Below are 12,421 nucleotides of genomic sequence, written 5' to 3' on the forward strand. Positions count from 1 at the left end.
TAGGAATACCTCTTACTCTTTTATGTTTTCTTATCTTAATAAAATTATCAAATTTCACATGACATAGTCTTTTGTGCCATAACTAGCTTTGTTCTACTTGAGCAATAAAACATGAACAGTCACTAAGATCAAGATAAAATAGATTACCTTTTATTTTCTTGCTAGAACCAACCAAATTTCTTTTCGCATCCAACAGTTTGGCCTATACATTCATGAATTCTACCTTGAATCCAATGATATTCAACTATGCCATACTTAGTAGATTATGCTTTAGTCCTTCAACCCAATAAACATTATCACAAACAAGTTCTTTAGTTAACAAGATACACCCTTTTGCTTTTATACTACAAGGTTCATTGTTTCCAAATCTTACACTACCTCCATCATAATATTCCATATGCTCAAATTTTGTTTTGTCACCAATCATATGATGTGAGTAGCCACTATCAATAATCCATATATCATTTTTTCTAACATGAGAGATAAGTGCCATCTTATCTCCTTCATCATCAGATTCATTTTTCATAGCAATATAAACCATTTCATCTTCACTGTTATCAAAATCTTTAGCTATGTAACAAGATTTCTTACCTTTTTCCTTGAAGTTCCTGTAGTTATTAGAGTCCTTCTTGCCTTTATGCTTGTTTCTTTTCTTTTCATCCTTCATTTCCTTGTTTGGACACCTAGCAGAAATGTGACCAATTTCTTCACGAGAAAGGTAGATCAAAGGAACTTTACCTTTGTACTTCCTCTTCATTTTAGAATACTTTCTTGCAAGTAGGGCTTCAACAACTTCAACATCACTGTCTAAACTTTCTTCTAATGATCCATATTCTTCACTTTCTGATTAACTAAAATTTGACTTTTTACCCTTTTCTTTAAGTGAGAGTTTAGCTTTACATCCAAAATCAATATTCTTTGAAGCAAGAACATAATCATCATAATTCTCTAACTCAAAAGCTATTAATCTTCCAACTAGAGCATCGAAACCTATCGTATTGGTTGGATCACATCTCATTTCTTGAATAGAAAATATGCTAATTGCATAAACAAGAAGAAGAGTTCTAAGCACTTTACTTACAATATTTTCCTCCTTGATGTCTCCAAATTCTTTGATTGCACTTACACTAGCCTTGATTTTTGCTACATATTTTTCAATATTTTTATCTTGTCTCATTCTCATTTGTTCAAATTATCCTCTAAGGCTTTCTGCTTTGGCTCTTCTTACATTGTCATCTCCTCCATAGATATCTTTTAGTTTGTTCCACATTGCAAAAAAAGTTTTGTAATCTTTTACCTCATCAAATGTAGAATAACTGAGAGCAGATGCAATATCAATCATCATGATATTATGATTCTTCTTTTCAGCAATATCTTCAACTGATAATACTCGAGTGGGAGTCTTATATTTAGCATCAAGATACTTGCAACCTGAATCACTGATGGTAGCTAGATGCAATCTCATAATTCCTTTCCATGTTGCAAAATTGTCTTTGTTCAGCTTGGGAATCTCTCTTTTGTAAGACATCCTAATCTTTAGCTTAGGTCCTTGAAACCTTCTCTACAAGCATTAAAAGTTTTGATACCAATTGTTGGAAATATAAGAGGAGTATCTGAGATGGGAGGGGTAAATCAATTTCTACAAAAATAAATCTCAAATCCCTTTTGATGTTAGTAGAAAAAGAAAAAAAATAATTGAATACTGTTAAAGCTCGATAAACACACAGTGTTGTAACTCAGTAGTAACTGGATTAGCTCGGTAAAAGATTAACATGTAAACTATTAGATGTTATCTGTGATTACCATTACTTTAACTTAGTTGCAAACACATAAAGAAAATATCATGAACACATTTGACACTAGGATTTAACATGGAAACCCAATTTGGGAAAAAGCACCAATATCAACTAGTTACTAATTTTCAGTCTTCTGAAGTAAGCCCTGTTAGGAGCCAACCCTGTTAAAGGTTACGAAACACACTATTAGGTGTGACCCTATTAAAGGATTTAATCACCCTATTAGGAGTGGCCTAGTTAGAGGTCTTGAGAACAATTTAATGGAATTTCCACCTTGTTGGAGGATTTGTAAATAGTTGTTAAGCCAACTCTATTAAGAGATTTAGATCACTGCTACAATGGTTAGAGAGTAACAATAAAATGACCTAATTTGAATACAACTTAATTTCTAATTTTAGATCTCTATTCTGGATTGTACTTGATTCTTCTTGATCAAATATGACTTTGATGTACCACAAGGATATTCTACTTATCCTTCAAATTTGCTTCTTCTACTTACCAATAGATCTTCAATCACATCACCATAATTCACATTCTCTTGCACTCACAGTTGTACACTTTTAAATCACAACTTGACCTTATACTTATACCTTCCATTTTTTCAAGTCAGCTCAAATACAACTTAAAATAATCAATATTTATCAATTTATTCAGCTGGAATCAATAAATAAATCAATTATACTCAATACAACAAAATAGGAAAATCCTTTGCTAGCCGACCCTACTTGGTAGAAACTAATTTTGAAGTGATGTCCTTTGTTAACCAACAGATGCTTGGTTAACATTACAATCTTACAAAAAATCCTTTGGCAACTGAGTGAGCTTAGTTAGCACTAGTTCCATCCAACTTTCTTTCGTTACCCGAGTGAGCTCAATTAACACTCACTTTCTAGAACTTTTCTTTCGACACTCGAGTGAACTTGGTAGACACTACCTTTTGAACTAGGCAAACACAGGAATGCTTAGTAGACACTGGGAACTATCTTTAGTGCCCAAGTGAGCTTGGCATATACTGACTAATAATGATTATGACATTTTTGTAACATCAAAGACAACACACAATTAAGTAATTGTATCCAACATACTAAATATATATACATATATTTGTTACAATTTATTTGAGTGAAGCTACAAAACATCATTAATCAATACACAATGATCGATACACCAATGAATTGGTTATAGAATAAGCAATACGCCTTAGGTAAAAATAGGAGAATCAAATTTTTCACTAAAAGTGTATACAGATCAAAATTTGGCATATTGGTTGGATAAAAGAATATGTACTAGTGTTGGAGATTACTTTCATCTCTTCTTATTAGTTTCTTGGTCAAGAAACAAGAAATATTTTATAATATTCTCTACCATTGAATCAAAATATATTACAACATCCTTGTGTTGCACTTAAGTATTATGGATGAAACATACTTTGAAAGATGTAGGAATGAATTTTGATAAGCCAATTCATATCATGTTCGATAATACAAGTGTGATCAATATGTCAAAGAATCTAGCAATGCGTTGAAAAGAAAAATATATCAAGATTAGATATCACTTTATTAGAGAGAAGATTGAGGAAGGTGTGGTGAAGTTGGAGCATGTACCCATAAATGAGAAAATTGTAGATATATTCACTAAACCTTTGTGCAAAGATATGTTTGAATGTCTCAAAGGGAACTTGAGTGTTCTTCCCTTCCTAGTGCTTTGTAAGTGCACCTTTTTGTACATTGATCTAGTGTTTTGCATATCTTTATCTTTCTGGATCAGTGCTTTGTGGCTTCCTCTAAAGGGGTGAAGAGGTTTTTAGCAAAGGGGATCATGTGTGGACCTATTGTTGGATACAATTGTTTAATTGTGTGTTTTCTTTGATATTACATAAATTCCATATCAGTTGGTAGATAGTGCTTATTGAGCTCAATTGATTAGCAAAGAAAATTGTAGAGTCTAACGAGCATTCTTGGAAATTACTCTATGGAAATAGTGTCTACCAAGCTCACTCAGTCGTCGAAGGATTTTGTGGCAGAAGTCAGTGGTAACTAAGCTCACAAGGTTAACAAAGGAAAGTTAGTATTTACCAAGTTCACATGGTCTCCAAAGGATTTTGTAGAGTTCACTGTGTTAACCACGCTTCAGTTGGTTAACACTAGAAATCAGTTCAGGGATAGTGTTTACCGAGTAGGGTCGGCCAATGAAGGATTTTTTTGTTTTGAGAAATAAAGTTTAATTATTTTATGTAATGATTGTAGCTGACTAAGGTAATGATTATTGGTATCTGTAACTTGTAAATGAGCCAACTTGACAATTTGTAAGGTATAAATAAAAGGTCAAGTTGAGAAATTTAAAGTGGAATGAGCGAGCATGCAAGTGTGTTGAATGTTTGAAAAGGAAAGTGTAAGTGAACTTTGAAGGATGGCTAGATATTTTTGAGGAGTAGCACAATTGTATTCAATCAAAGAGGATCTAGTGAAGAAAAACAAAGATCTGTATCAGCAATTCAGTTGCATCTCATTTAGGTCAATTCATTGTTACTTTCTTAGCATTGTAACAATGATTCCTAAATCTCCTAATAGAGTTGGTTTAACAACCATTTATAAATCCTCTAACAAGGTGATAGATCTATTGAATTTTTCTAAAGACCTTTTGCAAAGCCACTTCTAACAGAGTGATCAAATCCTCTAACAAGGTCACACCTAATAGTGTGTTTTGTAACCTTTAACCAGGTTGACTCCTAATAGGGCTCACTTTAGAAGAGTGAAAATTAGTAGCTAGTTACTTGGAAATTTTTTCCATATTGGGTTTCTATGTTAAATCTAGTGTCTCATGTGTTCATGTTATTTCTTTTATGCATGCTGTTGGAAATACTCAAGACTAGCTAAGTTACTGAGAGGGGAGGGGTGAATCAATAACTTCAAAAACTTTAAGTTAATTCAACACTTAATCCATTCACCATTAATTTATCTAATCTACTACATGCATGAGAAAAGATATAACAATTGAACACAATATTTGGTGACCCAAAAACCTTCCAAATAGAAAATAAAACTGGGGTGGGGGATGATACTCAAAAAACTTCAATACTGTAGTATAAAGTTAGCTTGTTAATGGTTACATTGACCACTTATGATGATCTACCCTATTAAGAGAAATTTTGACTACTAGATCTACCTTGTTAGACATTTTACAAATATACAATGAAGTATACACTCTGTTAAGGGATTTAAACAAAGACTATTAGGTCTACGCTATTAAAGGATTTAGAAAACTGATTCACCTATTAGGATGAAACAATAGATCTAACTTAAAAATTGATTCCTAATTAGATCCTTGAAGTAAAAGTCACTTCTTGTGATTGAATATAACTTTATTTCTCCTTGTAGACCTTGTTGAATACTCTGCTCTGTTGTTGATTTACATTCACTCTTCTCAAAACATTACATTTCCATACATCCACACATTCTTACATACATTACAAATGATACAATAAATTACATATATATACCATTCCAATATTTACAAATACAAGGTCAGCTAAAACACAAGTGAACAAAATATTACTGAGTTAGCCAAATAGTAGAAACTTGGGTTCTGTAAGCTGACTTAGTGAACTTCTTATACTTAGCATCCACTACATTACTCGATATCGTCATGCACTTGGTAGAAGTAGAGGCATGGTCAATACTAATCACACAACATAGCTTCAAACTCGATAACCATTAGAGACTTGGTAGATATAGTGTTACTCAGTAGATACTAAATACTTTGTTTACCTTGCATGCAGTCGGTAAACACTGCTCATCCATCACTTGGTAGACACTAGCTTCACATCACAGAAACTAATGACTCAATAAACACTATGAAGCATGGTGACCACTACCTGCTTGGTGATAACTATTGGACTATCTATTTTCACTTGATAGCTTCTAGAATGCTCAGTATGAACTATGAAACTTGGTTATCACTAGATTTCTTGGTAAACACTGCAAACTAAATGATGAGCTTCATAACCATACAGAATTGAATAAGTGTTGTTACTAATGACAAATATAACATAATGCCAACAATATCCCCCTTTTGCATTAGTGAAAAAAACACTTATTAGCCAAGACTTATGTACACTAACATACAGAATTTTGATTTTTCAAAATTTATCTTTGTAAAGCTACTGTATATACATTTGCACATATCTCCCCCATACATAAGACATAATATATACATAGTCTCTCTCCCTTTTATTATATACATATATCATGTCTCTGCATCTCTCTTACCATCTCTTACTCCCCCCTTTTGACAATAATGCCAAAGATTTTGTGCAATATATTCAAATAGAGACACCAAAATGTGAGAGAAATTTGGAATGTACCTTGAGAATAAGAGCCAATGTCTTATCCTAGTTGTCTTGCAAAATTTTGCAAGTGGAGAGTACCACTTGAACTTCTACTAAAAGTTCAATCATATGGTTTGCAATAGAAAAATTGTTATCTTGGACCAATGACTTTGAATATGCAATATGTTTCTGCATTGTGTCCATAATTGGAAGGATCATGTTTTGGATATCTATCAATGTGGACCTGATCCTAGCTTCTTCTCTCAACAATTTTGCATCCATATCTGACAAAAATCTCACCTTAATGTGATGTGTTGAGCTTGAGCTAGGGTCAAGCTATAGCCTTTGAGCACTAGCATTCATATCTACATCAATCTTATTCAGTTTCTCTTTTATCTCCTTGGTAAACTCAATAGCATCACATAACTTAGCAAAAAGTGAAGTTACATTGGTAAAAAAATGTTCAAGATTGCTCAAAATTGAAGATAGTTCTACCTAGTTTATGGTAATGTGCTAAGTGATGTGCTCAGGCACTTTATTATCAAACTTTTTCTCTGCCTTTTCAATTAACTTTTCTTGGCCAGATGTGTCCTCATTGAACTTATTGACTACTTCTTCCAACTATAGAAAAATGTGTTGAGATGAATCCACATCAACGCCTATACCCTCTATTATTATATTCTTTGCATTCTCAATTATCCTAAACTCTCTATCTCTTTCCTCTCTGAGCTATTTTTGTCTTGCCTTCTATTCCAAAAGCTGGCTAACCAGTCTCATTTCTTCAACTATAGAAGTATCCATATCCAACTTAGGAATTACAATTTCTTTGTCCAAATCAATGTCATCATCAATTTCCTTATGAGTAAGATAAAGTTTTAGAGGTTTCCTTGGTTCTACTTCTAACCTTACTTCCTTGGACTTAGGAATATAAACAATTGTAGAGATAGTTGGACTAGCTGAAAAAACTTGAATGGGTCCAACTAAAGAGATATTTGTAGGTGTGCTAAAAGAATCCAAAATTGATGTGCTACCCAAAATTGAAGTGATAATAGTTGGAGCAAAAATTGGATTACTTACAATAGAAGAACTTAACAGAACAAAAATTGGTTCAAACAAAGCTATAGTACTCAAGAGTGTAGAACATGATGATGAACTTACTGTACATGTTGTTGATGAAGTTGAAAAAATTGTAGAACTGGATGCTTCACATGCTGTTGATGTAGATGACTTGGGAGCTAATGAAAAGGAGGGTTGTAGCTCTGTAGATGAAGTGGTAGACACTACCATTAATTATACCTAGAGCTAAGAGGGAGCAAACAATGACTGAACAGATGATGTGTCTGTTGTAGTTGCTAACACATTTTTTGAAGTTGTCTCCAACCATGATGATATAGTAGTCTTTGGTGGAGAATGAGGAAGGGAGGTTATAACTTGTGTTGTTATTCTTACTAGATCATTCTCTTCATCTCCTTCCTTGTCTTCCTCCTTAGCTTCTTCCTCTTTCTCTTCTTCATCATCCTTCATCAACTCTTGACATTCCTCAGCATCAATGGTAACACATGGAGTGTTATCTTCTTCTTCATTGTTATTGTCATCATCATCATCATCCTTGATCTCTACTAGATCTTCACTTGGCTTTTGCAAATGATAGATTTTTTTCCACATGTTTGTAGCATCTCTAACCACATGCTCAATGTCTTTGATCAAAATCAAACATGTATGGAATCTAATCATCATTTTACCTTCATTCTTTTTCATTGCTACCTTAACTTTTGGATATGTGAGACTCTGTAGCAATTGTTTCAGTGGTTGCTCATATATGTCTTTTTATGTCTGTATAGATGATTCCCACCTTGGCTTCAATATTGCCAATAATTCATCTAAAATTTGAGGGGCAATTTGATTAGGGGAATATTTCCATTTTCCCATTTTATTAAGTACTAACTCCTCAATTTGCATCTTCTTAGCATCTGTTCTTGTTTCAAATTTTAATGCTTTGAAGTTTCTAATGCCTGCACCTTCTTCCATTTGTTTTAACCTTTCTTGGAAGGTGAGTGGGGGCTTGTTGAACACAACTTTGATGCCACCTTTTTTCTTAGATCTCCTTATAAATACAACTATGGAGGCTTTGGGTGGCTTGGTAATGATTACCTTGCCCTTCTTTTTCATAGGCTCTACCTCCTTCTTAGATTCCTTCTCTTCTTCTTCATCCTCACCTTTTCCTTTGGTACGCATGAGAGGGGCACTTGCAGTTTTCAACTTGGCTACCTTCCTCTTTCCTTTGCTTATTGCCTAAGGTACCTTGATTTCAAGCTCAATTCTAGCTTTGGCTTCATCATATGTTCCAAAGATAGGTTTCTTTGGATCTACTAGCTCATTTACCAAGGCTTCAATAATATCTTTAGTTTCATCAATGTTAACCTCATATCGAAGAGATTTCACCCATGCAATTCTAGGCATGAATACCTAGATATACACTCTATCACAATCAACCATAAAACATTCATCATTTTTATTATCTTGAACTAGCTTGGGAGGAATCCTAAACCTATTATTCATCTTCTCCTTGAAAGCTTCAAAATAATTGTCCATGATACTATGAAAATTTTCACCCATTTCTATAATAAATTAATTAATCTAATATAAAATTGGAGTATCCTTCCTCCATACTATTGAACCTTTTGATGGGAAAAACTATTAAACATAAAAGAAAAGAAATGTTAAAAAAGAACCAAATTTATAGGGGTTGTTCTTCAATGTCTTGATACTATCCATATTCTTGTTCAACTGCTTCAACAATAACTCTGATAGATCAAATTCTAGATTTTTCTTTACAACCTTATATGCCAGATCAACTACCTTACATGAAAAACTATTCAAATGAATGGAGCTATATATCTTGTGTGCAATGATGTGAGTACCAATCCTTAATTCTACATCAAATACTATACTAATCTTCAGACCTCTACCATCCCACTTGGCTAGGGTTTTCTTTTGAAGCTCATCCTAACCTAGGGTTTTGGTAGTTTTGGCCTTGTTTGGCATAAGGAAACCCATGATCTTATGAATCATTTTCTTTGTGGTCAACATAGGTTGTTCTAACCACAACTAACCATTATGCACATGACTAAGAATATACCTAATCCACTTGATTTGAAAGCTCCTTGGCATATGTGGGATATGGGTTAACCCTTTTGCCTCTAAATGCTTATGCTCGAGTTTCAAAGAACCATCAACACACATTTCTCCTAGGGCACTATCCATCTCTAGGGTTCTAATTTCTTGCATAGAATACTTAAAATGAGTGTGAATATCATTAATAAGGAGTACCTTTCAAGGAATTTGTGATTGAGCTCCATTTGGGTTGAGTGACTCTACAACTGCTGGTACTAACTTGAAATTTGGTGCTTTCCAATCCATGCCTTTTACCAACATTTTAGAACCTCTTTTTTCCTTGCTACTACTACTACTTCTAGATGCCATGGCTTCTCGGTAATGAGAAAAATTCTTTCAAAGAAATACTTGCTGCAAATTTTCTTGAGATTGCTTGGATGCACTTGGAATTGCTCTGCTCTGAGTATTCTGAAGTTGCGGTGAAAAATGAAGTCAAATTCTGCCCTTTTTGATGAAAATTCTTCATTAATGCTTGGTACCACAATGACATAGTGTGTAATAGATTTCCATCCACTCACTATGCTCGGTAGAAGTTTGTGACTCAACAAATAAAACTTTTATTACTCCCAACCTAGCTTGGTTGAATCTATGACCAACCTTTCTCGGTATAACATGATTCATGTGATCCCTCTATATTTGAAGATACAGTTCCAGTTCTTTCTTTAAGAATCTAATTGGAAATGGTGGAGTAACCCACTTCTTGAGTGACATGACCACCATTTGAACTGGCTTGCTTGGTAGATTTGGGAATCCACTATTGTCTCATCGGCTTTCTAATATTATCAACTTTAACTTTCTCCTTGTCTTCAACTCTACCTATATTCATGCAGTTCTTAGCTATATGACCAATTTCAGTGCATGTATAACATCTTACTATTGTATCCTTCTTTCTCAACTAATGCCTTACACAATTTAAGCCAATGTGTCCATATTCTCCACAATAATGACATCTACACCAAGTATTGTAGTCCCAACCAAATATTGCCTTTACAAGTTGTTTAGCTGGATTGAATGGTTTAGATCTACATTCAGATGCCTTGTGATCTTGTTTCTCGCATTTTTGACATTTACCTTCAAATTTTGGTTTCTTCTTGCATTCATTAGCTTTATGACCATGCTGACTACAATTGTAGAATTTTCCATTGAATTTTTCCTTTCCATTGCTCCAAGATTTAGTTTGATGTATGACCTAACTTACCACAGTGATTGCAAGTAGGTTTTTGATTCCTTTGAGCACCTTGTTTGGAATATTCACCTTTTTCTTTATATCCAAGTCCTGCTTTACCTTTTTTCCTATAGAGATTCTACAAACTTTGTTGATTCAATTGATCCATGTCTACTTGAGATTTCATTGTCCTTTCATTGAGATGCTTTTCAAAATTTAGATCAGTTTTCAATATTTCATTGATTTGTCTTTCACTAATTAAATCATTCCTTAGAAATTCATCTTCAGATCTCAGACTCATGATTTCTTCATTTGCATTGGAGAGTTGATTGATAAGACTTTCTTGTTGAAGGGATTAATTTTGAGTTTCATTGTTTCTTGTTTCCAAGTCTTCATTTGCCTTATTCCTTTGTTCCAAGATTTCACACAATCTTATTGACTAAATTTTCTATTCTCTTTTAAATTTTCTTACTTCCTCTTGTAGAGAGCCATTCTTTTCTAGGAGTTCTTTGATTGCCTCATTTGCTTCATCTGAACTACTTGAGGGGAAAAAGTCTTCAATATTTTCTTCAATATACTGGTGGTCATTAATTTTTTTTTCAAGTTCCTTCCTTCTTTTTAGAGATTGGGAAAGATGCTCTTTTCCTTCCTTTAGTTGAGCTATAGCCATTTCCAGATCTAGCTCCTCATTTTCAAAAGCTTTGTCAAGTCTGAATATCTCCATTTTCCTTGATCTTTGCTCAAGCTGTCAAACTTTATCCTGAGAACCACAAAGCTATGATACCAATTGTTGGAAATAGTCAAGACTAGCTAAGTTACTAAGAGGGGAGGGGTGAATCAATAACTTCAAAAACTTTAAGTTAATTCAACACTTAATCCATTCACCATTAATTCATCTAATCTACTACATGCATGAAAAAAGATATAACACATGAACACAATATTTGGTGACCTAGAAACCTTCCAAATAGAAAGTAAAACTAGGGTGGGGATGATGCCCAAAAAACTTCAATACTGCTGTATAAAGTTAGCCTGTTAAGGCTTACATTGACCACTTCTGATGATCTACCCTGTTAAGAGCAATTTGGACTACTAGATCCACCTTGTTAGAGGTTTTACAAACATACAATGAAGTATGCACTCTATTAAGAGATTTAAACAAAGACTTTTAAGTCCACCCTGTTAAAGGATTTAGAAAATTGATTCACCTATTAGGATGAAATAGTAGATCTGACTTGCCAAAAGTGGCATGTTGTGATGGTTAAGTTGTTGTGTTGTTATCCTTGCCATCAAGGTTCAAATCTAATGGGGATGAGGTCCCCCATTTGTGGCCTCACTGGTTCATAGCTCCAAGTCAAAAGCATTTACCCCTCTTTAAAAAAAAGAAATAGTAGATCTAACTTAAAACTTGATTGGTAATTAGATCTTTGAATTACAAATCACTTCTTGTGATTGAATATAACTTTACTACTCCTTGTAGACCTTGCTGAATACTCTGCTCTATTGCTGATTTGCATTCACTCTTCTCAAATCATTACATGTCCATACTTCCACGCATTCTTTCATACATTGAAAATGATGCAATACATTACATATATATACCATTCCAATATTTACAAATACAAGGTTGGATAAAACACAAGTGAACAAAATATTACTGAGTCGGCCAAATAGTAGAAACTCAGGTTCTATAAGCTAACTTGGTGAACTTTTGATACTCAACATCCACTACATTACTCGGCATCATCATGCACTTGGTAGAAGTAGAGGCACAATCCATACTAATCACACAATTTATCTTTGAATTGAGTAACCATTGGAGACTTGGTAGATACAATGTTACTCGATAGATACTAAATACTTTGTTTACCTTGCATGCACTAGGTAAACACTGCTCATCCATCACTTGGTAGATACTGGCTTCACTCTATAGAAACTAATGACTTGGTAAACACTATG

Source organism: Cupressus sempervirens, chromosome 1 (assembly GCF_028749045.1).
Source record: "Cupressus sempervirens isolate cs-2001-9-10 chromosome 1, ASM2874904v1, whole genome shotgun sequence".
NCBI lineage: Eukaryota > Viridiplantae > Streptophyta > Pinopsida > Cupressales > Cupressaceae > Cupressus > Cupressus sempervirens.